This window comes from Amblyomma americanum, chromosome 4 (assembly GCF_052857255.1).
Source record: "Amblyomma americanum isolate KBUSLIRL-KWMA chromosome 4, ASM5285725v1, whole genome shotgun sequence".
NCBI classification, from domain to species: domain Eukaryota; kingdom Metazoa; phylum Arthropoda; class Arachnida; order Ixodida; family Ixodidae; genus Amblyomma; species Amblyomma americanum.
This window is the reverse complement of record NC_135500.1, coordinates 72,336,812-72,364,341: the sequence shown is the minus strand read 5'-3', so window position 1 is coordinate 72,364,341 and position 27,530 is coordinate 72,336,812. Positions and strand designations below refer to the sequence as shown.

The 27,530-nt window shown below is 47.6% G+C and overlaps 1 protein-coding gene and 1 non-coding gene across 2 annotated transcripts in view; one reads left to right on the top strand and one right to left on the bottom strand.

Annotated features, from left to right (window-relative positions):
• The window catches only part of LOC144129565 (uncharacterized), a 649,728-nt gene that overhangs the window by 314,424 nt on the left and 307,774 nt on the right, over window positions 1-27,530 (bottom strand). The window lies entirely within an intron of this gene.
• TRNAP-CGG (transfer RNA proline (anticodon CGG)) lies at window positions 10,911-10,984 on the top strand. The gene has a single exon. It is a non-coding gene; the product is annotated as a tRNA-Pro (tRNA).

Genomic DNA, 27,530 nt, shown 5'->3' with positions numbered 1-27,530 from the left:
AGTAAACCTAAATACCCATGAGAGCAGCAGATTGGACAGCCGTCGCCGTAGCTCAGTTGGTAAGCGCACCGGACGCGATATTCGGGGGTCGTAGGTTCGGATATCACCGGCGGCATGGTTGTTTTTTCTGCTGCTTTAAAGTAATTTTCTTTAAGCGATTTGATAATCTAAGTATTATTATCCATCTGATAAGCATAATACATTAAAAAAAAATTAACGTTCCCCTATGCACTTTGGTTTCGGTGACTGTTGGCTCCCTTCATGAATTTGTCGAACGGGCCCCTCATTTCCTGTAACTTGTCTGCTAATAGCTTAACGAGGGCCTCGGTTCTGGCAGTCTTGGTGCCATAGGTAGCATAAGAGGGCACTCGCACAGTTTCCGCCCTCACCGTCAGATGACGTTCTACGTCACGCTCGCGGTATTACAGAACGTGCTACGTCCGCCGCTATGGTCGAGGGCGGCGCTGGTGAACACTCTCAAGTCTCGCTTACTCCCAGTAAACGTAAATACCCATGAGAGCAGCAGATTGGACAGCCGTCGCCGTAGCTCAGTTGGTAAGAGCACCGGACGCGATATTCGGAGGTCGTGGGTTCGGATCCTACCGGCGGCATGATTGTTTTTTCTGCTGCTTTATAAGCAATTTTTTAGGCGATTTTTTAATCTAAGTATTGTTATCCCACTGATAAGAATAACACATTAAAAAAAATTTAGCGTTCCCCATGTACTTTGGTTTCGGTGACTGTTGGCTCCTTTCATAAATTTGTTCATCGGGCCCCTCATTTCCTTTAACTTGTCTGCTAATAGCTTAACGAGGGTCTCGGTTCTGGCAGTTTTGATGCCATAGGTAGCATCAGAGGGCTCTCGCACAGTTTCCGCCCTCACAGTTAGCTGACGTTCTACGTCACGCTCGCGGTATTACAGGACGTGCTACATCCGCCGCTATGGTCGATGGCGGCGCTGGAGAACACTCTCAAGGCTCGCTTACACCCAGTAAACCTAAATACCCATGAGAGCAGCAGATTGGACAGCCGTCGCCGTAGCTCAGTTGGTAAGAGCACCGGACGCGATATTCGGAGGTCGTGGGTTCGGATCCCACCGGCGGCGTGGTTGTTTTTCTGCTGCTTTATAAGTATTTTCTTTAAGCGATTTGTTAATCTAAGTATTATTATCCCACTGATAAGCATAACACATTAAAAAAAATTAACGTTCCCATATACACTTTCGTTTCGGTGACTGTTGGCTCCCTTCATAAATTTGTCAAACGGGCCCCTCATTTCCATTAACTTGTCTGCTAATAGCTTAACGAGGGTCTCGGTTCTTGCAGTCTTGATGCCATAGGTAGCATAAGAGGGCTCTCGCAAAGTTTTCGCCTTCGCCGTTAGATAACGTTCTACGCCACACTTGCGGTATTACAGGACGTGCTACGTCCACCGCTATGGACGAGTGTGGTGCTGGTGAACACTCTCAAGGTTCGCTTACAAGCAGAACATAAATACCCACGAAAGCAGCAGATTGGACAGCCGTCACCGTATCTCAGTTGGTAAGAGCTCCGGACGCGATATTCGGAGGTCGTGGGTTCGGATCCCACCGGCGGCATGATTGTTTTTTCTGCTGATTTATAAGTAATTTTCTTTAAGCGATTTGTTAATCTAAGTAATATTATCCCACTGATAAGCATAACACATTAAAAGAAAAATTAACGTTCCCCTATGCGCTTTGGTTTCGGTGACTGTTGGCTCCATTCATAAATTTCTCAAACGGTCCCCTCATTTCCTTTAACTTGTCTGCTAATAGCTTAACGAGGGTCTCGGTTCTGGCAGTCTTGATGCCATAGGTAGCACAAGTGGGTTCTCGCACAGTTTCCGCTTTCACCGTTAGATGACGTTCTACACCACGCTCGAGGAATTACAGGACGTGCTAAGTCCGCCGCTATTGTCGAGGGTGCCGCTGGTAAACACTCTCAAGGCTCGCTTACACCCAGTAAACCTAAATACCCACGAGAGCAGCAGATTGGACAGCCGTCGCCGCAGCTCTGTTGGTAAGAGCACCGGACGCGATATTCGGAGGTCGTGGGTTCAGATCTCACCGGCGGCGTGGTTGTTTTTTCTGCTGCTTTATAAGTATTTTCTTTAAGCGATTTGTTAATCTAAGTATTATTATCCCACTGATAAGCATAACACATTAAAAAAAAATTAACGTTCCCCTATGCACTTTTGTTTCGGTGACTGTTGGCTCCCTTCACAAATTTGTCAAACGGGCCCCTCGTTTCCTTTAACTTCTCTGCTAATAGCTTTACGAGGGTCTCGGTTCTGGCAGCCTTGATGCCATAGGTACCATAAGAGGGCTCTCGCACAGTTTCGGCCCTCACCGTTAGATTACGTTCTACGTCACGCTCGCGGTATTACAGGACGTGCTACGTCCGCCGCTATGGTCGAGGGTGGCGCTCGTGAACACTTTCAAGGCTCGCTTACACCCAGTAAACCTAAATACCCATGAGAGCAGCAGATTGGACAGCCGTCGCCGTAGCTCAGTTGGTAAGAGCACCGGACGCGATATTCGGAGGTCGTGGGTTCGGATCCCACCAGCGGCATGGTTGTTTTTTCTGCTGCTTTATAAGTAATTTTCTTTAGGCGATTTGTTAATCTAAGTATTATTATCCCACTGATAAGCATAACACATTAAAGAAAAATTAACGTTCCCCAATGCACTTTGGTTTCGGTGACTGTTGGCTCCCTTCACAAATTTGTCAAACGGGCCCCTCATTTCCTTTAACTTGTCTTCTAATAGCTTTACGAGGGTCTCGGTTCTGGCAGCCTTGATGCCATAGGTACCATCAGAGGGCTCTCGCACAGTTTCGGCCCTCACCGTTAGATTACGTTCTACGTCACGCTCGCGGTATTATAGGACGTGCTACGTCTGCCGCTATGGTCGAGGGTGGCGCTCGTGAAAACTCTCAATGCTCGCTCACACCCAATAAACCTAAATACCCACGAGAGCAGCAGATTGGACAGCCGTCGCCGTAGCTCAGTTGGTAAGAGCACCGGGCGCGATATTCGGAGGTCGTAGGTTCGGATCCCACCGGCGGGATGGTTGTTTTTTCTGCTGCTTTAAAGTAATTTTCTTTACGCGATTTGTTATCTAAGTATTATTATCCCACTGATAAGCATAACACATTAAAAACAATTTAACGTTCCCCTATACACTTTGGTTTCGGTGACTGTTGGTCAAACGGGCCCCTCATTTCCTGTAACTTGTCTGCTATTAGCTTAACGAGGGTCTCGGTTCTGGCAGTCTTGATGCCATAGGTAGCATAACAGGGCTCTCGCACAGTTTCCGCCCTCACCGTTAGATGACGTTCTACGTCACGCTCGCGGTATTACAGGACGTGCTGCGTCCGCCGCTATGGTCGAGGGTGGCGCTCGTGAAAACTTTCAAGGCTCGCTTACACCCAGTAAACCTAAATACCCATGAGAGCAGCAGATTGGACAGCCGTCGCCGTAGCTCAGTTGGTAAGAGCACCGGACGCGATATTCGGAGGTCGTGGGTTCGGATCCCACCGGCGCATGATTGTTTTTTCTGCTGCTTTATAAGCAATTTTCTTTTGGCGATTTTTTAATCTAAGTATTGTTATCCCACTGATAAGAATAACACATTGAAAAAAATTTAGCGTTCCCCTATGCACTTTGGTTTCGGTGACTGTTGGCTCCTTTCATAAATTTGTCAAACGGGCCCCTCATTTCCTTTAACTTGCCTGCCAATAGCTTACCGAGGGTCTCGGTTCTGGCCGTTTTGATGCCATAGGTAGCATCAGAGGGCTCTCGCACAGTTTCCGCCCTCACAGTTAGATGACGTTCTATGTCACGCTCGCGGTATTACAGGACGTGCAACATCCGCCGCTATGGTCGAGGGCGGCGCTGGAGAACACTCTCAAGGCTCGCTTACACCCAGTAAACCTAAATGCCCAGGAGAGCAGCAGATTAGACAGCCGTCGCCGTAGCTCAGTTGGTAAGAGCACCGGACGCGATAATCGGAGGTCGTGGGTTCGGATCCCACCGGCGGCGTGGTTGTTTTTCTGCTGCTATATAAGTATTTTCTTTAAGCGATTTGTTAATCTAAGTATTATTATCCCACTGATAAGCATAACACATTAAAAAAAATTAACGTTCCCCTATGCACTTTCGTTTCGGTGACTGTTGGCTCCCTTCATAAATTTGTCAAACGGGCCCCTCATTTCCATTAACTTGTCTGCTAATAGCTTAACGAGGGTCTCGGTTCTTGCAGTCTTGATGCCATAGGTAGCATAAGAGGGCTCTCGCACAGTTTTCGCCTTCGCCATTAGATAACGTTCTACGCCACACTTGCGGTATTACAGGACGTGCTACGTCCACCGCTATGGACGAGTGTGGCGCTGGTGAACACTCTCAAGGTTCGCTTACAAGCAGAACATAAATACCCACGAAAGCAGCAGATTGAACAGCCGTCACCGTATCTCAGTTGGTAAGAGCTCCGGACGCGATATTCGGAGGTCGTGGGTTCGGATCCCACCGGCGGCATGGTAGTTTTTTCTGCTGCTTTATAAGTAATTTTTTTTAGGCGATTTGTTAATCTAAGTAATATTATCCCACTGATAAGCATAACATATTAAAAAGAAAAATTATCGTTCCCCAATGCACTTTGGTTTCGGTGATTGTTGGCTCCCTTCACAAAATTGTCAAACGAGCCCCTCATTTCCTTTAACTTGTCTGCTAATATCTTAACGAGGGTCTCGGTTCTGGCAGTCTTGATGCCTTAGGTAGCATAAGAGGGCTCTCGCACAGTATCCGCCCTCACCGTTAGATGACGTTCTACGTCACGCTCGCGGTATTACAGGACGTGCTACGTCCGCCGCTATGGTCGAGCGTGGCGCTGGTGAACACTCTCAAGGCTCGCTTACACCCAGTAAACCTAAATACCCATGAGAGCAGCAGATTGGACAGCCGTCGCCATTGCTCAGTTGGTAAGAGCACCGGACGCGCTATTCGGAGGTCGTGGGTTCGGATCCCACCGGCGGCATGATTGTTTTTTCTGCTGATTTATAAGTAATTTTCTTTAAGCGATTTGTTAATCTAAGTATTATTATCCCACTGATAAGCATAACACATTAAAAGAAAAATTAACGTTCCCCTATGCGCTTTGGTTTCGGTGACTGTTGGCTCCATTCATAAATTTCTCAAACGGTCCCCTCATTTCCTTTAACTTGTCTGCTAATAGCTTAACGAGGGTCTCGGTTCTGGCAGTCTTGATGCCATAGGTAGCACAAGTGGGTTCTCGCACAGTTTCCGCTTTCACCGTTAGATGACGTTCTGCACCACGCTCGAGGAATTACAGGACGTGCTAAGTCCGCCGCTATTGTCGAGGGTGCCGCTGGTAAACACTCTCAAGGCTCGCTTACACCCAGTAAACCTAAATACCCACGAGAGCAGCAGATTGGACAGCCGTCGCCGCAGCTCTGTTGGTAAGAGCACCGGACGCGATATTCGGAGGTCGTGGGTTCAGATCTCACCGGCGGCGTGGTTGTTTTTTCTGCTGCTTTATAAGTATTTTCTTTAAGCGATTTGTTAATCTAAGTATTATTATCCCACTGATAAGCATAACACATTAAAAAAAAATTAACGTTCCCCTATGCACTTTTGTTTCGGTGACTGTTGGCTCCCTTCACAAATTTGTCAAACGGGCCCCTCGTTTCCTTTAACTTCTCTGCTAATAGCTTTACGAGGGTCTCGGTTCTGGCAGCCTTGATGCCATAGGTACCATAAGAGGGCTCTCGCACAGTTTCGGCCCTCACCGTTAGATTACGTTCTACGTCACGCTCGCGGTATTACAGGACGTGCTACGTCCGCCGCTATGGTCGAGGGTGGCGCTCGTGAACACTTTCAAGGCTCGCTTACACCCAGTAAACCTAAATACCCATGAGAGCAGCAGATTGGACAGCCGTCGCCGTAGCTCAGTTGGTAAGAGCACCGGACGCGATATTCGGAGGTCGTGGGTTCGGATCCCACCAGCGGCATGGTTGTTTTTTCTGCTGCTTTATAAGTAATTTTCTTTAGGCGATTTGTTAATCTAAGTATTATTATCCCACTGATAAGCATAACACATTAAAGAAAAATTAACGTTCCCCAATGCACTTTGGTTTCGGTGACTGTTGGCTCCCTTCACAAATTTGTCAAACGGGCCCCTCATTTCCTTTAACTTGTCTTCTAATAGCTTTACGAGGGTCTCGGTTCTGGCAGCCTTGATGCCATAGGTACCATCAGAGGGCTCTCGCACAGTTTCGGCCCTCACCGTTAGATTACGTTCTACGTCACGCTCGCGGTATTATAGGATGTGCTACGTCTGCCGCTATGGTCGAGGGTGGCGCTCGTGAAAACTCTCAATGCTCGCTCACACCCAATAAACCTAAATACCCACGAGAGCAGCAGATTGGACAGCCGTCGCCGTAGCTCAGTTGGTAAGAGCACCGGGCGCGATATTCGGAGGTCGTAGGTTCGGATCCCACCGGCGGGATGGTTGTTTTTTCTGCTGCTTTAGAGTAATTTTCTTTACGCGATTTGTTATCTAAGTATTATTATCCCACTGATAAGCATAACACATTAAAAACAATTTAACGTTCCCCTATACACTTTGGTTTCGGTGACTGTTGGTCAAACGGGCCCCTCATTTCCTGTAACTTGTCTGCTATTAGCTTAACGAGGGTCTCGGTTCTGGCAGTCTTGATGCCATAGGTAGCATAAGAGGGCTCTCGCACAGTTTCCGCCCTCACCGTTAGATGACGTTCTATGTCACGCTCGCGGTATTACAGGACGTGCTGCGTCCGCCGCTATGGTCGAGGGTGGCGCTCGTGAAAATTTTCAAGGCTCGCTTACACCCAGTAAACCTAAATACCCATGAGAGCAGCAGATTGGACAGCCGTCGCCGTAGCTCAGTTGGTAAGAGCACCGGACGCGATATTCGGAGGTCGTGGGTTCGGATCCCAATGGCGGCATGATTGTTTTTTCTGCTGCTTTATAAGCAATTTTCTTTTGGCGATTTTTTAATCTAAGTATTGTTATCCCACTGATAAGAATAACACATTAAAAAAAATTTAGCGTTCCCCTATGCACTTTGGTTTCGGTGACTGTTGGCTCCTTTCATAAATTTGTCAAACGGGCCCCTCATTTCCTTTAACTTGCCTGCCAATAGCTTAACGAGGGTCTCGGTTCTGGCAGTTTTGATGCCATAGGTAGCATCAGAGGGCTCTCGCACAGTTTCCGCCCTCACAGTTAGATGACGTTCTATGTCACGCTCGCGGTATTACAGGACGTGCTACATCCGCCGCTATGGTCGAGGGCGGCGCTGGAGAACACTCTCAAGGCTCGCTTACACCCAGTAAACCTAAATGCCCAGGAGAGCAGCAGATTAGACAGCCGTCGCCGTAGCTCAGTTGGTAAGAGCACCGGACGCGATAATCGGAGGTCGTGGGTTCGGATCCCACCGGCGGCGTGGTTGTTTTTCTGCTGCTATATAAGTATTTTCTCTAAGCGATTTGTTAATCTAAGTATTATTATCCCACTGATAAGCATAACACATTAAAAAAATTAACGTTCCCATATGCACTTTATTTTCGGTGACTGTTGGCTCCCTTCATAAATTTGTCAAACGGGCCCCTCATTTCCTTTAACTTGTCTTCTAATAGCTTTACGAGGGTCTCGGTTCTGGCAGCCTTGATGCCATAGGTACCATCAGAGGGCTCTCGCACAGTTTCGGCCCTCACCGTTAGATTACGTTCTACGTCACGCTCGCGGTATTACAGGACGTGCTACGTCCGCCGCCATGGTCGAGGGTGGCGCTGGTGAACACTCTCAAGGCTCGCTTCCAGTAAACCTAAATACCCATGAGAGCAGCAGATTGGACAGCCGTCACCGTATCTCAGTTGGTAAGAGCTCCGGACGCGATATTCGGAGGTCGTGGGTTCGGATCCCACCGGCGGCATGGTAGTTTTTTCTGCTGCTTTATAAGTAATTTTTTTTAGGCGATTTGTTAATCTAAGTAATATTATCCCACTGATAAGCATAACATATTAAAAAGAAAAATTATCGTTCCCCAATGCACTTTGGTTTCGGTGATTGTTGGCTCCCTTCACAAATTTGTCAAACGAGCCCCTCATTTCCTTTAACTTGTCTGCTAATATCTTAACGAGGGTCTCGGTTCTGGCAGTCTTGATGCCTTAGGTAGCATAGGAGGGCTCTCGCACAGTTTCCGCCCTCACCGTTAGATGACGTTCTACACCACGCTCGCGGAATTACAGGACGTGCTAAGTCCGCCGCTATTGTCGAGGGTGGCGCTGGTAAACACTCTCAAGGCTCGCTTAAACCCAGTAAACCTAAATACCCACGAGAGCAGCAGATTGGACAGCCGTCACCGTATCTCAGTTGGTAAGAGCTCCGGACGCGATATTCGGAGGTCGTGGGTTCGGATCCCACCGGCAGCATGGTTGTTTTTCTGCTGCTTTATAAGCAATTTTCTTTAAGCGATTTGTTAATCTAAGTAATATTCTCCCACTGATAAGCATAACACATTAAAAAAATTAACGTTCCCCTATGCACTTTGGTTTCGGTGACTGTTGGCTCCATTCAAAAATTTCTCAAACGGTCCCCTCATTTCCTTTAACTTGTCTGCTAATAGCTTAACGAGGGTCTCGGTTCTGGCAGTCTTGATGCCATAGGTAGCATAAGTGGGTTCTCGCACAGTTTCCGCTTTCACCGTTAGATGACGTTCTACACCACGCTCGCGGAATTACAGGACGTGCTAAGTCCGCCGCTATTGTCGAGGGTGGCGCTGGTAAACACTCTCAAGGCTCGCTTAAACCCAGTAAACCTAAATACCCACGAGAGCATCAGATTGGACAGCCGTCGCCGTAGCTCTGTTTATAAGAGCACCGGACGCGATATTCGGAGGTCGTGGGTTCGCATCCCACCGGTGGTATGGTTGTTTTTTCAGCTGCTTTATAAGTAATTTTCTTTAAGCGATTTTTTAATCTAAGTAATATTATCCCACTGATAAGCATAACATATTAAAAAGAAAAATTATCGTTCCCCAATGCACTTTGGTTTCGGTGACTGTTGGCTCCCTTCACAAATTTGTCAAACGAGCCCCTCATTTCCTTTAACTTGTCTGCTAATATCTTAACGAGGGTCTCGGTTCTGGCAGTCTTGATGCCTTAGGTAGCATAAGAGGGCTCTCGCACAGTTTCCGCCCTCACCGTTAGATGACGTTCTACGTCACGCTCGCGGTATTACAGGACGTGCTACGTCCGCCGCTATGGTCGAGCGTGGAGCTGGTGAACACTCTCAAGGCTCGCTTACACCCAGTAAACCTAAATACCCATGAGAGCAGCAGATTGGACAGCCGTCGCCATTGCTCAGTTGGTAAGAGCACCGGACGCGCTATTCGGAGGTCGTGGGTTCGGATCCCACCGGCGGTATGGTTGTTTTTTCTGCTGCTTTATAAGTATTTTCATTAAGCGATTTGTTAATCTAAGTATTATTATCCCACTGATAAGCATAACACATTAAAAAAATTAACGTTCCCCTATGCACTTTGGTTTCGGTGACTGTTGGCTCCCTTGATAAATTTGTCGAACGGGCCCCTCATTTCCTGTAACTTGTCTGCTATTAGCTTAACGAGGGTCTCGGTTCTGGCAGTCTTCATGCCATAGGTAGCATAAGAGGGCTCTCGCACAGTTTCCGCCCTCACCGTTAGATGACGTTCTACGTCACGCTCGCGGTATTACAGGACGTGCTGCGTCCGCCGCCATGGTCGAGGTTGGCGCTCGTGAAACTTTCAAGGCTCGCTTACACCCAGTAAACCTAAATACCCATGAGAGCAGCAGATTGGACAGCCGTCGCCGTAGCTCAGTTGGTAAGCGCACCGGACGCGATATTCGGAGGTCGTAGGTTCGGATATCACCGGCGGCATGGATGTTTTTCTGCTGCTTTATAAGCAATTTTCTTTAAGCGATTTGTTAATCTAAGTATTATTATCCCACTGATAACCATAACACATTAAAAAAATTAACGTTCCCCTATGCACTTTGGTTTCGGTGAATGTTGGCTCCCTTCATAAATTTGTCGAACGGGCCCCTCATTTCCTGTAACTTGTCTGCTAATAGCTTAACGAGGGCCTCGGTTCTGGCAGTCTTGGTGCCATAGGTAGCATAAGAGGGCACTCGCACAGTTTCTGCCCTCACCGTCAGATGACGTTCTACGTCACGCTCGCGGTATTACAGAACGTGCTACTTCCGCCGCTATGGTCGAGGGCGGCGCTGGTGAACACTCTCAAGTCTCGCTTACACCCAGTAAACGTAAATACCCATGAGAGCAGCAGATTGGACAGCCGTCGCCGTAGCTCAGTTGGTAAGAGCACCGGACGCGATATTCGGAGGTCGTGGGTTCGGATCCCACCGGCGGCATGATTGTTTTTTCTGCTGCTTTATAAGCAATTTTCTTTTGGCGATTTTTTAATCTAAGTATTGTTATCCCACTGATAAGAATGACACATTAAAAAAAATTTAGCGTTCCCCTATGCACTTTGGTTTCGGTGACTGTTGGCTCCTTTCATAAATTTGTCAAACGGGCCCCTCATTTCCTTTAACTTGTCTGCCAATAGCTTAACGAGGGTCTCGGTTCTGGCAGTTTTGATGCCATAGGTAGCATCAGAGGGCTCTCGCACAGTTTCCGCCCTCACAGTTAGATGACGTTCTATGTCACGCTCGCGGTATTACAGGACGTGCTACATCCGCCGCTATGGTCGAGGGCGGCGCTGGAGAACACTCTCAAGGCTCGCTTACACCCAGTAAACCTAAATACCCAGGAGAGCAGCAGATTGGACAGCCGTCGCCGTAGCTCAGTTGGTAAGAGCACCGGACGCGGTATTCGGAGGTCGTGGGTTCGGATCCCACCGGCGGCGTGGTGGTTTTTCTGCTGCTATATAAGTATTTTCTTTAAGCGATTTGTTAATCTAAGTATTATTATCCCACTGATAAGCATAACACATTAAAAAAAATTAACGTTCCCCTATGCACTTTCGTTTCGGTGACTGTTGGCTCCCTTCATAAATTTGTCAAACGGGCCCCTCATTTCCATTAACTTGTCTGCTAATAGCTTAACGAGGGTCTCGGTTCTTGCAGTCTTGATGCCATAGGTAGCATAAGAGGGCTCTCGCACAGTTTTCGCCTTCGCCATTAAATAACGTTCTACGCCACACTTGCGGTATTACAGGACGTGCTACGTCCACCGCTATGGACGAGTGTTGCGCTGGTGAACACTCTCAAGGTTCGCTTACAAGCAGAACATAAATACCCACGAAAGAAGCAGATTGGACAGCCGTCACCGTATCTCAGTTGGTGAGAGCTCCGGACGCGATATTCGGAGGTCGTGGGTTCGGATCCCACCGGCGGCATGGTAGTTTTTTCTGCTGCTTTATAAGTAATTTTCTTTAGGCGATTTGTTAATCTAAGTATTATTATCCCACTGATAAGCATAACACATTAAAGAAAAATTAACGTTCCCCTATGCACTTTGGTTTCGGTGACTGTTGGCTCCCTTCATAAATTTGTCAAACAGTCCCCTCATTTCCTTTAACTTGTCTGCTAATAGCTTAACGAGGGTCTCGGTTCTGGCAGTCTTGATGCCATAGGTAGCATAAGAGGGCTCTCGCACAGTTTCGGCCCTCACCGTTAGATGACGTTCTACGTCACGCTCGCGGTATTACAGGACGTGCTACGTCCGCCGCTATGGTCGAGGGTGGCGCTGGTGAACACTCTCAAGGCTCGCTTCCAGTAAACCTAAATACCCATGAGAGCAGCAGATTGGACAGCCGTCGCCATAGCTCAGTTGGTAAGAGCACCGGACGCGCTATTCGGAGGTCGTGGGTTCGGATCCCACCGGCGGTATGGTTGTTTTTTCTGCTGCTTTATAAGTATTTTTATTAAGCGATTTGTTAATCTAAGTATTATTATCCCACTGATAATCATAACACATTAAAAAGAAAAATTAACGTTCCTCTATATGCTTTGGTTTCGGTGACTGTTGGCTCCATTCATAAATTTGTCAAACAGTCCCCTCATTTCCTTTAACTTGTCTGCTAATAGCTTAAAGAGGGTCTCGGTTCTGGCAGTCTTGATGCCGTAGGTAGCATAAGAGGGCTCTCGCACAGTTTCGGCCCTCACCGTTAGATGACGTTCTACGTCACGCTCGCGGTATTACAGGACGTGCTACGTCCGCCGCTATGGTCGAGGGTGGCGCTGTGAACACTCTAAAGGCTCGCTTACACCAAGTAAACCTAAATACCCATCAGAGCAGCAGATTGGACAGCCGTCGCCATAGCTCAGTTGGTAAGCGCACCGGACGCGATATTCGGAGGTCGTGGGTTCGCATCCCACCGGTGGTATGGTTCTTTTTTCAGCTGCTTTATAAGTAATTTTCTTTAGGCGATTTGTTAATCTAAGTATTATTATCCCACTGATAAGCATAACACATTAAAAAAAATTAACGTTCCCCAATGCACTTTGGTTTCGGTGACTGTTGGCTCCCTTCACAAATTTGTCAAACGGGCCCCTCATTTCCTTTAACTTGTCTGCTAATATCTTGACGAGGGTCTCGGTTCTGGCAGCCTTGATGCCATAGGTACCTTAAGAGGGCTCTCGCACAGTTTCGGCCCTCACCGTAAGATTACATTCAACGTCACGCTCGCGGTATTACAGGACGTGCTACGTCTGCCGCTATGGTAGAGGGTGGCGCTCGTGAACACTCTCAAGGATCGCTTACACCCAGTAAACCTATATACCCACGAGAGCAGCAGATTGGACAGCCGTCGCCATAGCTCAGTTGGTAAGAGCACCGGACGCGATATTCGGAGGTCGTGGGTTCGGATCCCACCGGCGGTATGGTTGTTTTTTCAGCTGCTTTATAAGTAATTTTCTTTAAGCGATTTGTTAATCTAAGTAATATTATCCCACTGATAAGCATAACACATTAAAAAAAATTAACGTTTCCCAATGCACTTTGGTTTCGGTGACTGTTGGCTCCCTTCATAAATTTGTCAAACGGGCCCCTCATTTTCTTTCTCTTGTCTGCTAATAGCTTAACGAGGGTCTCGGTTCTGGCAGTCTTGATGCCATAGGTAGCATAAGAGGACTCTCGCACAGTTTCCACCCTCACCGTTAGATGACGTTCTACGTCACGCTCGCGGTATTACAGTACGTGCTGCGTCCGCCGCTATGGTCGAGGGTAGCGCTGGTGAACACTATCAAGGCTCGCTTACACCCAGTAAATCTAAAAACCCACGAGAGCAGCAGATTGGACCGCCGTCGCCATAGCTCAGTTGGTAAGAGCACCGGACGCGATATTCGGAGGTCGTGGGTTCGGATCCCACCGGCGGCATGGTTGTTTTTTCTGCTGCTTTATAAGTAATTTTCTTTAGGCGATTTGTTAATCTAAGTATTATTATCCCACTGATAAGCATAACACATTAAAAAAAATTAACGTTCCCCAATGCACTTTGGTTTCGGTGACTGTTGGCTCCCTTCACAAATTTGTCAAACGGGCCCCTCATTTCCTTTAACTTGTCTGCTAATACCTTGACGAGGGTCTCGGTTCTGGCAGCCTTGATGCCATAGGTACCATAAGAGGGCTCTCGCACAGTTTCGGCCCTCACCGTAAGATTACGTTCAACGTCACGCTCGCGGTATTACAGGACGTGCTACGTCTGCCGCTATGGTAGAGGGTGGCGCTCGTGAACACTCTCAAGGATCGCTTACACCCAGTAAACGTAAATACCCATGAGAGCAGCAGATTGGACAGCCGTCGCCGTAGCTCAGTTGGTAAGAGCACCGGACGCGATATTCGGAGGTCGTGGGTTCGGATCCCACCGGCGGCATGATTGTTTTTTCTGCTGCTTTATAAGCAATTTTCTTTTGGCGATTTTTTAATCTAAGTATTGTTATCCCACTGATAAGAATAACACATTAAAAAAAAATTTAGCGTTCCCCAATGCACTTTGGTTTCGGTGACTGTTGGCTCCTTTCATAAATTTGTCAAACGGGCCCCTCATTTCCTTTACCTTTTCTGCCAATAGCTTAACGAGGGTCTCGGTTCTGGCAGTCTTGATGCCATAGGTAGCATAAGAGGGTTCTCGCACAGTTTCGGCCCTCACCGTTAGATGACGTTCTACGTCACGCTCGCGGTATTACAGGACGTGCTACGTCCGCGCTATGGTCGAGGTTGGCGCTGGAGAACACTCTCAAGGCTCGCTTACACCCAGTAAACCTAAATACCCAGGAGAGCAGCAGATTGGACAGCCGTCGCCGTAGCTCAGTTGGTAAGAGCACCGGACGCGATATTCGGAGGTCGTGGGTTCGGATCCCACCGGCGGCGTGGTTGTTTTTCTGCTGCTATATAAGTATTTTCTTTAAGCGATTTGTTAATCTAAGTATTATTATCCATCTGATAAGCATAACACATTAAAAAAAATTAACGTTCCCCTATGCACTTTCGTTTCGGTGACTGTTGGCTCCCTTCATAAATTTGTCAAACGGGCCCCTCATTTCCATTAACTTGTCTGCTAATAGCTTAACGAGGGTCTCGGTTCTTGCAGTCTTGATGCCATAGGTAGCATAAGAGGGCTCTCGCACAGTTTTCGCCTTCGCCATTAGATAACGTTCTACGCCACACTTGCGGTATTACAGTACGTGCTACGTCCACCGCTATGGACGAGTGTGGCGCTGGTGAACACTCTCAAGGTTCGCTTACAAGCAGAACATAAATACCCATGAGAGCAGCAGATTGGACAGCCGTCACCGTATCTCAGTTGGTAAGAGCTCCGGACGCGATATTCGGAGGTCGTGGGTTCGGATCCCACCGGCGGCATGGTAGTTTTTTCTGCTGCTTTATAAGTAATTTTTTTAGGCGATTTGTTAATCTAAGTAATATTATCCCACTGATGAGCATAACATATTAAAAAGAAAAATTATCGTTCCCCAATGCACTTTGGTTTCGGTGATTGTTGGCTCCCTTCACAAATTTGTCAAACGAGCCCCTCATTTCCTTTAACTTGTCTGCTAATATCTTAACGAGGGTCTCGGTTCTGGCAGTCTTGATGCCTTAGGTAGCATAAGAGGGCTCTCGCACAGTTTCCGCCCTCACCGTTAGATGACGTTCTACACCACGCTCGCGGAATTACAGGACGTGCTAAGTCCGCCGCTATTGTCGAGGGTGGCGCTGGTAAACACTCTCAAGGCTCACTTAAACCCAGTAAACCTAAATACCCACGAGAGCAGCAGATTGGACAGCCGTCACCGTATCTCAGTTGGTAAGAGCTCCGGACGCGATATTCGGAGGTCGTGGGTTCGGATCCCACCGGCAGCATGGTTGTTTTTCTGCTGCTTTATAAGCAATTTTCTTTAAGCGATTTGTTAATCTAAGTAATATTCTCCCACTGATAAGCATAACACATTAAAAAAATTAACGTTCCCCTATGCACTTTGGTTTCGGTGACTGTTGGCTCCATTCAAAAATTTCTCAAACGGTCCCCTCATTTCCTTTAACTTGTCTGCTAATAGCTTAACGAGGGTCTCGGTTCTGGCAGTCTTGATGCCATAGGTAGCATAAGTGGGTTCTCGCACAGTTTCCGCTTTCACCGTTAGATGACGTTCTACACCACGCTCGCGGAATTACAGGACGTGCTAAGTCCGCCGCTATTGTCGAGGGTGGCGCTGGTAAACACTCTCAAGGCTCGCTTAAACCCAGTAAACCTAAATACCCACGAGAGCAGCAGATTGGACAGCCGTCGCCGTAGCTCTGTTTATAAGAGCACCGGACGCGATGTTCGGAGGTCGTGGGTTCGCATCCCACCGGTGGTATGGTTGTTTTTTCAGCTGCTTTATAAGTAATTTTCTTTAAGCGATTTTTTAATCTAAGTAATATTATCCCACTGATAAGCATAACATATTAAAAAGAAAAATTATCGTTCCCCAATGCACTTTGGTTTCGGTGACTGTTGGCTCCCTTCACAAATTTGTCAAACGAGCCCCTCATTTCCTTTAACTTGTCTGCTAATATCTTAACGAGGGTCTCGGTTCTGGCAGTCTTGATGCCTTAGGTAGCATAAGAGGGCTCTCGCACAGTTTCCGCCCTCACCGTTAGATGACGTTCTACGTCACGCTCGCGGTATTACAGGACGTGCTACGTCCGCCGCTATGGTCGAGCGTGGAGCTGGTGAACACTCTCAAGGCTCGCTTACACCCAGTAAACCTAAATACCCATGAGAGCAGCAGATTGGACAGCCGTCGCCATTGCTCAGTTGGTAAGAGCACCGGACGCGCTATTCGGAGGTCGTGGGTTCGGATCCCACCGGCGGTATGGTTGTTTTTTCTGCTGCTTTATAAGTATTTTCATTAAGCGATTTGTTAATCTAAGTATTATTATCCCACTGATAAGCATAACACATTAAAAAAATTAACGTTCCCCTATGCACTTTGGTTTCGGTGACTGTTGGCTCCCTTGATAAATTTGTCGAACGGGCCCCTCATTTCCTGTAACTTGTCTGCTATTAGCTTAACGAGGGTCTCGGTTCTGGCAGTCTTCATGCCATAGGTAGCATAAGAGGGCTCTCGCACAGTTTCCGCCCTCACCGTTAGATGACGTTCTACGTCACGCTCGCGGTATTACAGGACGTGCTGCGTCCGCCGCCATGGTCGAGGGTGGCGCTCGTGAAACTTTCAAGGCTCGCTTACACCCAGTAAACCTAAATACCCATGAGAGCAGCAGATTGGACAGCCGTCGCCGTAGCTCAGTTGGTAAGCGCACCGGACGCGATATTCGGAGGTCGTAGGTTCGGATATCACCGGCGGCATGGATGTTTTTCTGCTGCTTTATAAGCAATTTTCTTTAAGCGATTTGTTAATCTAAGTATTATTATCCCACTGATAACCATAACACATTAAAAAAATTAACGTTCCCCTATGCACTTTGGTTTCGGTGAATGTTGGCTCCCTTCATAAATATGTCGAACGGGCCCCTCATTTCCTTTAACTTGTCTGCTAATATCTTAACGAGGGTCTCGGTTCTGGCAGTCTTGATGCCTTAGGTAGCATAAGAGGGCTCTCGCACAGTTTCCGCCCTCACCGTTAGATGACGTTCTACGTCACGCTCGCGGTATTACAGGACGTGCTACGTCCGCCGCTATGGTCGAGCGTGGAGCTGGTGAACACTCTCAAGGCTCGCTTACACCCAGTAAACCTAAATACCCATGAGAGCAGCAGATTGGACAGCCGTCGCCATTGCTCAGTTGGTAAGAGCACCGGACGCGATATTCGGAGGTCGTGGGTTCGGATCCCACCGGCGGCATGATTGTTTTTTCTGCTGCTTTATAAGCAATTTTCTTTTGGCGATTTTTTAATCTAAGTATTGTTATCCCACTGATAAGAATGACACATTAAAAAAAATTTAGCGTTCCCCTATGCACTTTGGTTTCGGTGACTGTTGGCTCCTTTCATAAATTTGTCAAACGGGCCCCTCATTTCCTTTAACTTGTCTGCCAATAGCTTAACGAGGGTCTCGGTTCTGGCAGTTTTGATGCCATAGGTAGCATCAGAGGGCTTTCGCACAGTTTCCGCCCTCACAGTTAGATGACGTTCTATGTCACGCTCGCGGTATTACAGGACGTGCTACATCCGCCGCTATGGTCGAGGGCGGCGCTGGAGAACACTCTCAAGGCTCGCTTACACCCAGTAAACCTAAATACCCAGGAGAGCAGCAGATTGGACAGCCGTCGCCGTAGCTCAGTTGGTAAGAGCACCGGACGCGATATTCGGAGGTCGTGGGTTCGGATCCCACCGGCGGCGTGGTGGTTTTTCTGCTGCTATATAAGTATTTTCTTTAAGCGATTTGTTAATCTAAGTATTATTATCCCACTGATAAGCATAACACATTAAAAAAAATTAACGTTCCCCTATGCACTTTCGTTTCGGTGACTGTTGGCTCCCTTCATAAATTTGTCAAACGGGCCCCTCATTTCCATTAACTTGTCTGCTAATAGCTTAACGAGGGTCTCGGTTCTTGCAGTCTTGATGCCATAGGTAGCATAAGAGGGCTCTCGCACAGTTTTCGCCTTCGCCATTAGATAACGTTCTACGCCACACTTGCGGTATTACAGGACGTGCTACGTCCACCGCTATGGACGAGTGTTGCGCTGGTGAACACTCTCAAGGTTCGCTTACAAGCAGAACATAAATACCCACGAAAGAAGCAGATTGGACAGCCGTCACCGTATCTCAGTTGGTGAGAGCTCCGGACGCGATATTCGGAGGTCGTGGGTTCGGATCCCACTGGCGGCATGGTAGTTTTTTCTGCTGCTTTATAAGTAATTTTCTTTAGGCGATTTGTTAATCTAAGTATTATTATCCCACTGATAAGCATAACACATTAAAGAAAAATTAACGTTCCCCTATTCACTTTGGTTTCGGTGACTGTTGGCTCCCTTCATAAATTTGTCAAACAGTCCCCTCATTTCCTTTAACTTGTCTGCTAATAGCTTAACGAGGGTCTCGGTTCTGGCAGTCTTGATGCCATAGGTAGCATAAGAGGGCTCTCGCACAGTTTCGGCCCTCACCGTTAGATGACGTTCTACGTCACGCTCGCGGTATTACAGGACGTGCTACGTCCGCCGCTATGGTCGTGGGTGGCGCTGGTGAACACTCTCAAGGCTCGCTTCCAGTAAACCTAAATACCCATGAGAGCAGCAGATTGGACAGCCGTCGCCATAGCTCAGTTGGTAAGAGCACCGGACGCGCTATTCGGAGGTCGTGGGTTCGGATCCCACCGGCGGTATGGTTGTTTTTTCTGCTGCTTTATAAGTATTTTTATTAAGCGATTTGTTAATCTAAGTATTATTATCCCACTGATAATCATAACACATTAAAAAGAAAAATTAACGTTCCTCTATATGCTTTGGTTTCGGTGACTGTTGGCTCCATTCATAAATTTGTCAAACAGTCCCCTCATTTCCTTTAACTTGTCTGCTAATAGCTTAAAGAGGGTCTCGGTTCTGGCAGTCTTGATGCCGTAGGTAGCATAAGAGGGCTCTCGCACAGTTTCGGCCCTCACCGTTAGATGACGTTCTACGTCACGCTCGCGGTATTACAGGACGTGCTACGTCCGCCGCTATGGTCGAGGGTGGCGCTGTGAACACTCTAAAGGCTCGCTTACACCCAGTAAACCTAAATACCCATCAGAGCAGCAGATTGGACAGCCGTCGCCATAGCTCAGTTGGTAAGCGCACCGGACGCGATATTCGGAGGTCGTGGGTTCGCATCCCACCGGTGGTATGGTTCTTTTTTCAGCTGCTTTATAAGTAATTTTCTTTAGGCGATTTGTTAATCTAAGTATTATTATCCCACTGATAAGCATAACACATTAAAAAAAATTAACGTTCCCCAATGCACTTTGGTTTCGGTGACTGTTGGCTCCCTTCACAAATTTGTCAAACGGGCCCCTCATTTCCTTTAACTTGTCTGCTAATATCTTGACGAGGGTCTCGGTTCTGGCAGCCTTGATGCCATAGGTACCTTAAGAGGGCTCTCGCACAGTTTCGGCCCTCACCGTAAGATTACATTCAACGTCACGCTCGCGGTATTACAGGACGTGCTACGTCTGCCGCTATGGTAGAGGGTGGCGCTCGTGAACACTCTCAAGGATCGCTTACACCCAGTAAACCTATATACCCACGAGAGCAGCAGATTGGACAGCCGTCGCCATAGCTCAGTTGGTAAGAGCACCGGACGCGATATTCGGTGGTCGTGGGTTCGGATCCCACCGGCGGTATGGTTGTTTTTTCAGCTGCTTTATAAGTAATTTTCTTTAAGCGATTTGTTAATCTAAGTAATATTATCCCACTGATAAGCATAACACATTAAAAAAAATTAACGTTTCCCAATGCACTTTGGTTTCGGTGACTGTTGGCTCCCTTCATAAATTTGTCAAACGGGCCCCTCATTTTCTTTCTCTTGTCTGCTAATAGCTTAACGAGGGTCTCGGTTCTGGCAGTCTTGATGCCATAGGTAGCATAAGAGGACTCTCGCACAGTTTCCACCCTCACCGTTAGATGACGTTCTACGTCACGCTCGCGGTATTACAGTACGTGCTGCGTCCGCCGCTATGGTCGAGGGTAGCGCTGGTGAACACTATCAAGGCTCGCTTACACCCAGTAAATCTAAAAACCCACGAGAGCAGCAGATTGGACCGCCGTCGCCATAGCTCAGTTGGTAAGAGCACCGGACGCGATATTCGGAGGTCGTGGGTTCGGATCCCACCGGCGGCATGGTTGTTTTTTCTGCTGCTTTATAAGTAATTTTCTTTAGGCGATTTGTTAATCTAAGTATTCTTATCCCACTGATAAGCATAACACATTAAAAAAAATTAACGTTCCCCAATGCACTTTGGTTTCGGTGACTGTTGGCTCCCTTCACAAATTTGTCAAACGGGCCCCTCATTTCCTTTAACTTGTCTGCTAATATCTTGACGAGGGTCTCGGTTCTGGCAGCCTTGATGCCATAGGTACCATAAGAGGGCTCTCGCACAGTTTCGGCCCTCACCGTAAGATTACGTTCAACGTCACGCTCGCGGTATTACAGGACGTGCTACGTCTGCCGCTATGGTAGAGGGTGGCGCTCGTGAACACTCTCAAGGATCGCTTACACCCAGTAAACGTAAATAGCCATGAGAGCAGCAGATTGGACAGCCGTCGCCGTAGCTCAGTTGGTAAGAGCACCGGACGCGATATTCGGAGGTCGTGGGTTCGGATCCCACCGGCGGCATGATTGTTTTTTCTGCTGCTTTATAAGCAATTTTCTTTTGGCGATTTTTTAATCTAAGTATTGTTATCCCACTGATAAGAATAACACATTAAAAAAACATTTAGCGTTCCCCAATGCACTTTGGTTTCGGTGACTGTTGGCTCCTTTCATAAATTTGTCAAACGGGCCCCTCATTTCCTTTAACTTGTCTGCCAATAGCTTAACGAGGGTCTCGGTTCTGGCAGTCTTGATGCCATAGGTAGCATAAGAGGGTTCTCGCACAGTTTCGGCCCTCACCGTTAGATGACGTTCTACGTCACGCTCGCGGTATTACAGGACGTGCTACGTCCGCGCTATGGTCGAGGGTGGCGCTGGAGAACACTCTCAAGGCTCGCTTACACCCAGTAAACCTAAATACCCAGGAGAGCAGCAGATTGGACAGCCGTCGCCGTAGCTCAGTTGGTAAGAGCACCGGACGCGATATTCGGAGGTCGTGGGTTCGGATCCCACCGGCGGCGTGGTTGTTTTTCTGCTGCTATATAAGTATTTTCTTTAAGCGATTTGTTATTCTAAGTATTATTATCCATCTGATAAGCATAACACATTAAAAAAAATTAACGTTCCCCTATGCACTTTCGTTTCGGTGACTGTTGGCTCCCTTCATAAATTTGTCAAACGGGCCCCTCATTTCCATTAACTTGTCTGCTAATAGCTTAACGAGGGTCTCGGTTCTTGCAGTCTTGATGCCATAGGTAGCATAAGAGGGCTCTCGCACAGTTTTCGCCTTCGCCATTAGATAACGTTCTACGCCACACTTGCGGTATTACAGTACGTGCTACGTCCACCGCTATGGACGAGTGTGGCGCTGGTGAAAACTCTCAAGGTTCGCTTACAAGCAGAACATAAATACCCACGAAAGCAGCAGATTGGACAGCCGTCACCGTATCTCAGTTGGTAAGAGCTCCGGACGCGATATTCGGAGGTCGTGGGTTCGGATCCCACCGGCGGCATGGTAGTTTTTTCTGTTGCTTTATAGGTAATTTTCTTTAGGCGATTTGTTAATCTAAGTATTATTATCCCACTGATAAGCATAACACATTAAAGAAAAATTAACGTTCCCCAATGCACTTTGGTTTCGGTGACTGTTGGCTCCCTTCACAAATTTGTCAAACGGGCCCCTCATTTCCTTTAACTTGTCTGCTAATAGCTTTACGAGGGTTTCGGTTCTGGCAGCCTTGATGCCATAGGTACCATAAGAGGGCTCTCGCACAGTTTCGGCCCTCACCGTTAGATTACGTTCTACGTCACGCTCGCGGTATTATAGGACGTGCTACGTCTGCCGCTATGGTCGAGGGTGGCGCTCGTGAACACTCTCAATGCTCGCTTACACCCAATAAACCTAAATACCCACGAGAGCAGCAGATTGGACAGCCGTCGCCGTAGTTCAGTTGGTAAGAGCGCCGGACGCGATATTCGGAGGTCGTGGGTTCGGATCCCACCGGCAACATGGTTGTTTTTTCTGCTGCTTTATAAGTAATTTTCTTTAAGCGATTTCTTAATCTAAGTAATATTATCCCACTGATAAGCATAACACATTAAAAAAAATTAACGTTCCCCTATGCACTTTGGTTTCGGTGACTGTTGGCTCCCTTCATAAATTTGTCAAACGGTCCCCTCATTTCCTTTAACTTGTCTGCTAATAGCTTAACGAGGGTCTCGGTTCTGGCAGTCTTGATGCCATAGGTAGCATAAGAGGGTTCTCGCACAGTTTCGGCCCTCACCGTTAGATGACGTTCTACGTCACGCTCGCGGTATTACAGGACGTGCTACGTCCGCGCTATGGTCGAGGGTGGCGCTGGTGAACACTCTCAAGGCTCGCTTCCAGTAAACCTAAATACCCATGAGAGCAGCAGATTGGACAGCCGTCGCCATAGCTCAGTTGGTAAGAGCACCGGACGCGATATTCGGAGGTCGTAGGTTCGAATCCCAATGGCGGTATGGTTGTTTTTTCTGCTGCTTTATAAGTAATTTTTTTAAGCTATTTGTTAATATAAGTATTATTATCCCACTGATAAGCATAACACATTAAAAAAAATTAACGTTCCCCTATGCACTTTGGTTTCGGTGACTGTTGGCTCCCTTCATAAATTTGTCAAACGGTCCCCTCATTTCCTTTAACTTGTCTGCTAATAGCTCAACGAGGGTCTCGGTTCTGGCAGTCTTGATGCCATAGGTAGCATAAGTGGGTTCTCGCACAGTTTCCGCTTTCACCGTTAGATGACGTTATACACCACGCTCGCGGAATTACAGGACGTGCTAAGTCCGCCGGTATTGTCGAGGGTGGCGCTGGTAAACACTCTCAAGGCTCGCTTAAACCCAGTAAACCTAAATACCCACGAGAGCAGCAGATTGGACAGCCGTCGCCGTAGCTCTGTTGGTAAGAGCACCGGACGCGATATTCGGAGGTCGTGGGTTCGCATCCCACCGGTGGTATGGTTGTTTTTTCAGCTGCTTTATAAGTAATTTTCTTTAAGCGATTTTTTAATCTAAGTAATATTATCCCAGTGATAAGCATAACATATTAAAAAGAAAAATTATCGTTCCCCAATGCACTTTGGTTTCGGTGACTGTTGGCTCCCTTCACAAATTTGTCAAACGAGCCCCTCATTTCCTTTAACTTGTCTGCTAATATCTTAACGAGGGTCTCGGTTCTGGCAGTCTTGATGCCTTAGGTAGCATAAGAGGGCTCTCGCACAGTTTCCGCACTCACCGTTAGATGACGTTCTACGTCACGCTCGCGGTATTACAGGACGTGCTACGTCCGCCGCTATGGTCGAGCGTGGCGCTGGTGAACACTCTCAAGGCTCGCTTACACCCAGTAAACCTAAATACCCATGAGAGCAGCAGATTGGACAGCCGTCGCCATAGCTCAGTTGGTAAGAGCACCGGACGCGCTATTCGGAGGTCGTGGGTTCGGATCCCACCGGCGGTATGGTTGTTTTTTCTGCTGCTTTATAAGTATTTTCATTAAGCGATTTGTTAATCTAAGTATTATTATCCCACTGATAAGCATAACACATCAAAAAAATTAACGTTCCCCTATGCACTTTGGTTTCGGTGACTGTTGGCTCCCTTCATAAATTTGTCGAACGGGCCCCTCATTTCCTGTAACTTGTCTGCTATTAGCTTAACGAGGGTCTCGGTTCTGGCAGTCTTGATGTCATAGGTAGCATAAGAGGGCTCTCGCACAGTTTCCGCCCTCACCGTTAGATGACGTTCTACGTCACGCTCGCGGTATTACAGGACGTGCTACGTCTGCCGCTATGGTCGAGGGTGGCGCTCGTGAACACTCTCAATGCTCGCTTACACCCAATAAACCTAAATACCCACGAGAGCAGCAGATTGGACAGCCGTCGCCGTAGTTCAGTTGGTAAGAGCGCCGGACGCGATATTCGGAGGTCGTGGGTTCGGATCCCACCGGCAACATGGTTGTTTTTTCTGCTGCTTTATAAGTAATTTTCTTTAAGCGATTTCTTAATCTAAGTAATATTATCCCACTGATAAGCATAACACATTAAAAAAAATTAACGTTCCCCTATGCACTTTGGTTTCGGTGACTGTTGGCTCCCTTCATAAATTTGTCAAACGGTCCCCTCATTTCCTTTAACTTGTCTGCTAATAGCTTAACGAGGGTCTCGGTTCTGGCAGTCTTGATGCCATAGGTAGCATAAGAGGGTTCTCGCACAGTTTCGGCCCTCACCGTTAGATGACGTTCTACGTCACGCTCGCGGTATTACAGGACGTGCTACGTCCGCGCTATGGTCGAGGGTGGCGCTGGTGAACACTCTCAAGGCTCGCTTCCAGTAAACCTAAATACCCATGAGAGCAGCAGATTGGACAGCCGTCGCCATAGCTCAGTTGGTAAGAGCACCGGACGCGATATTCGGAGGTCGTAGGTTCGAATCCCAATGGCGGTATGGTTGTTTTTTCTGCTGCTTTATAAGTAATTTTTTTAAGCTATTTGTTAATATAAGTATTATTATCCCACTGATAAGCATAACACATTAAAAAAAATTAACGTTCCCCTATGCACTTCGGTTTCGGTGACTGTTGGCTCCCTTCATAAATTTGTCAAACGGTCCCCTCATTTCCTTTAACTTGTCTGCTAATAGCTCAACGAGGGTCTCGGTTCTGGCAGTCTTGATGCCATAGGTAGCATAAGTGGGTTCTCGCACAGTTTCCGCTTTCACCGTTAGATGACGTTATACACCACGCTCGCGGAATTACAGGACGTGCTAAGTCCGCCGGTATTGTCGAGGGTGGCGCTGGTAAACACTCTCAAGGCTCGCTTAAACCCAGTAAACCTAAATACCCACGAGAGCAGCAGATTGGACAGCCGTCGCCGTAGCTCTGTTGGTAAGAGCACCGGACGCGATATTCGGAGGTCGTGGGTTCGCATCCCACCGGTGGTATGGTTGTTTTTTCAGCTGCTTTATAAGTAATTTTCTTTAAGCGATTTTTTAATCTAAGTAATATTATCCCAGTGATAAGCATAACATATTAAAAAGAAAAATTATCGTTCCCCAATGCACTTTGGTTTCGGTGACTGTTGGCTCCCTTCACAAATTTGTCAAACGAGCCCCTCATTTCCTTTAACTTGTCTGCTAATATCTTAACGAGGGTCTCGGTTCTGGCAGTCTTGATGCCTTAGGTAGCATAAGAGGGCTCTCGCACAGTTTCCGCACTCACCGTTAGATGACGTTCTACGTCACGCTCGCGGTATTACAGGACGTGCTACGTCCGCCGCTATGGTCGAGCGTGGCGCTGGTGAACACTCTCAAGGCTCGCTTACACCCAGTAAACCTAAATACCCATGAGAGCAGCAGATTGGACAGCCGTCGCCATAGCTCAGTTGGTAAGAGCACCGGACGCGCTATTCGGAGGTCGTGGGTTCGGATCCCACCGGCGGTATGGTTGTTTTTTCTGCTGCTTTATAAGTATTTTCATTAAGCGATTTGTTAATCTAAGTATTATTATCCCACTGATAAGCATAACACATCAAAAAAATTAACGTTCCCCTATGCACTTTGGTTTCGGTGACTGTTGGCTCCCTTCATAAATTTGTCGAACGGGCCCCTCATTTCCTGTAACTTGTCTGCTATTAGCTTAACGAGGGTCTCGGTTCTGGCAGTCTTGATGTCATAGGTAGCATAAGAGGGCTCTCGCACAGTTTCCGCCCTCACCGTTAGATGACGTTCTACGTCACGCTCGCGGTATTACAGGACGTGCTGCGTCCGCCGCTATGGTCGAGGGTGGCGCTCGTGAAAACTTTCAAGGCTCGCTTACACCCAGTAAACCTAAATACCCATGAGAGCAGCAGATTGGACAGCCGTCGCCGTAGCTCAGTTGGTAAGCGCACCGGACGCGATATTCGGAGGTCGTAGGTTCAGATATCACCGGCGGCATGGTTGTTTTTTCTGCTGCTTTAAAGTAATTTTCTTTAAACGATTTGATAATCTAAGTATTATTATCCCACTGATAAGCATAACACATTAAAAAAAATTTAACGTTCCCCTATGCACTTTGGTTTCGGTGACTGTTGGCTCCCTTCATAAATTTGTCAAAAGGGCCCCTCATTTCCTTTAACTTGTCTGCTAATAGCTTAATGAGGGTCTCGGTTCTGGCAGTCTTGATGCCATAGGTAGCAACAGAGGGCTCTCGCACAGTTTCCGCCCTCACCGTTAGATGACGTTTTACGTCACGCTCGTGGTATTACAGGACGTGCTACGTCCGCCGCTATGGTCGAGGGTGGCGCTCGTGAACACTCTCAAGGCTCGCTTACACCCCGTAAACCTCAATACCCACGAGAGCAGCAGATTGGACAGCCGTCGCCGTAGCTCAGTTGGTAAGAGCACCGGACGCGATATTCGGAGGTCGTGGGTTCGGATCCCACCGGCGGCATGGTTGTTTTTGGCTGCTTTAAAAGCAATTTTCTTTAAGCGATTTGTTAATCTAAGTATTATTATCCCACTGATAAGCATAACACATTAAAAAAATTAACGTTCCCCTATGCACTTTGGTTTCGGTGACTGTTGGCCCCTTTCATAAATTTGTCGAACGGGCCCCTCATTTCCTGTAACTTGTCTGCTAATAGCTTAACGAGGGCCTCGGTTCTGGCAGTCTTGGTGCCATGGGCAGCATAAGAGGGCACTCGCACAGTTTCCGCCCTCACCGTCAGATGACGTTCTACGTCACGCTCGCGGTATTACAGAACGTGCTACGTCCGCCGCTATGGTCGAGGGCGGCGCTGGTGAACACTCTCAAGTCTCGCTTACACCCAGTAAACGTAAATACCCATGAGAGCAGCAGATTGGACAGCCGTCGCCGTAGCTCAGTTGGTAAGAGCACCGGACGCGATATTCGGAGGTCGTGGGTTCGGATCCCACCGGCGGCATGATTGTTTTTTCTGCTGCTTTATAAGCAATTTTCTTTTGGCGATTTTTTAATCTAAGTATTGTTATCCCACTGATAAGAATAACACAATAAAAAAAATTTAGCGTTCCCCTATGCACTCTGGTTTCGGTGACTGTTGGCTCCTTTCATAAATTTGTCAAACGGGCCCCTCATTTCCTTTAACTTGTCTGCCAATAGCTTAACGAGGGT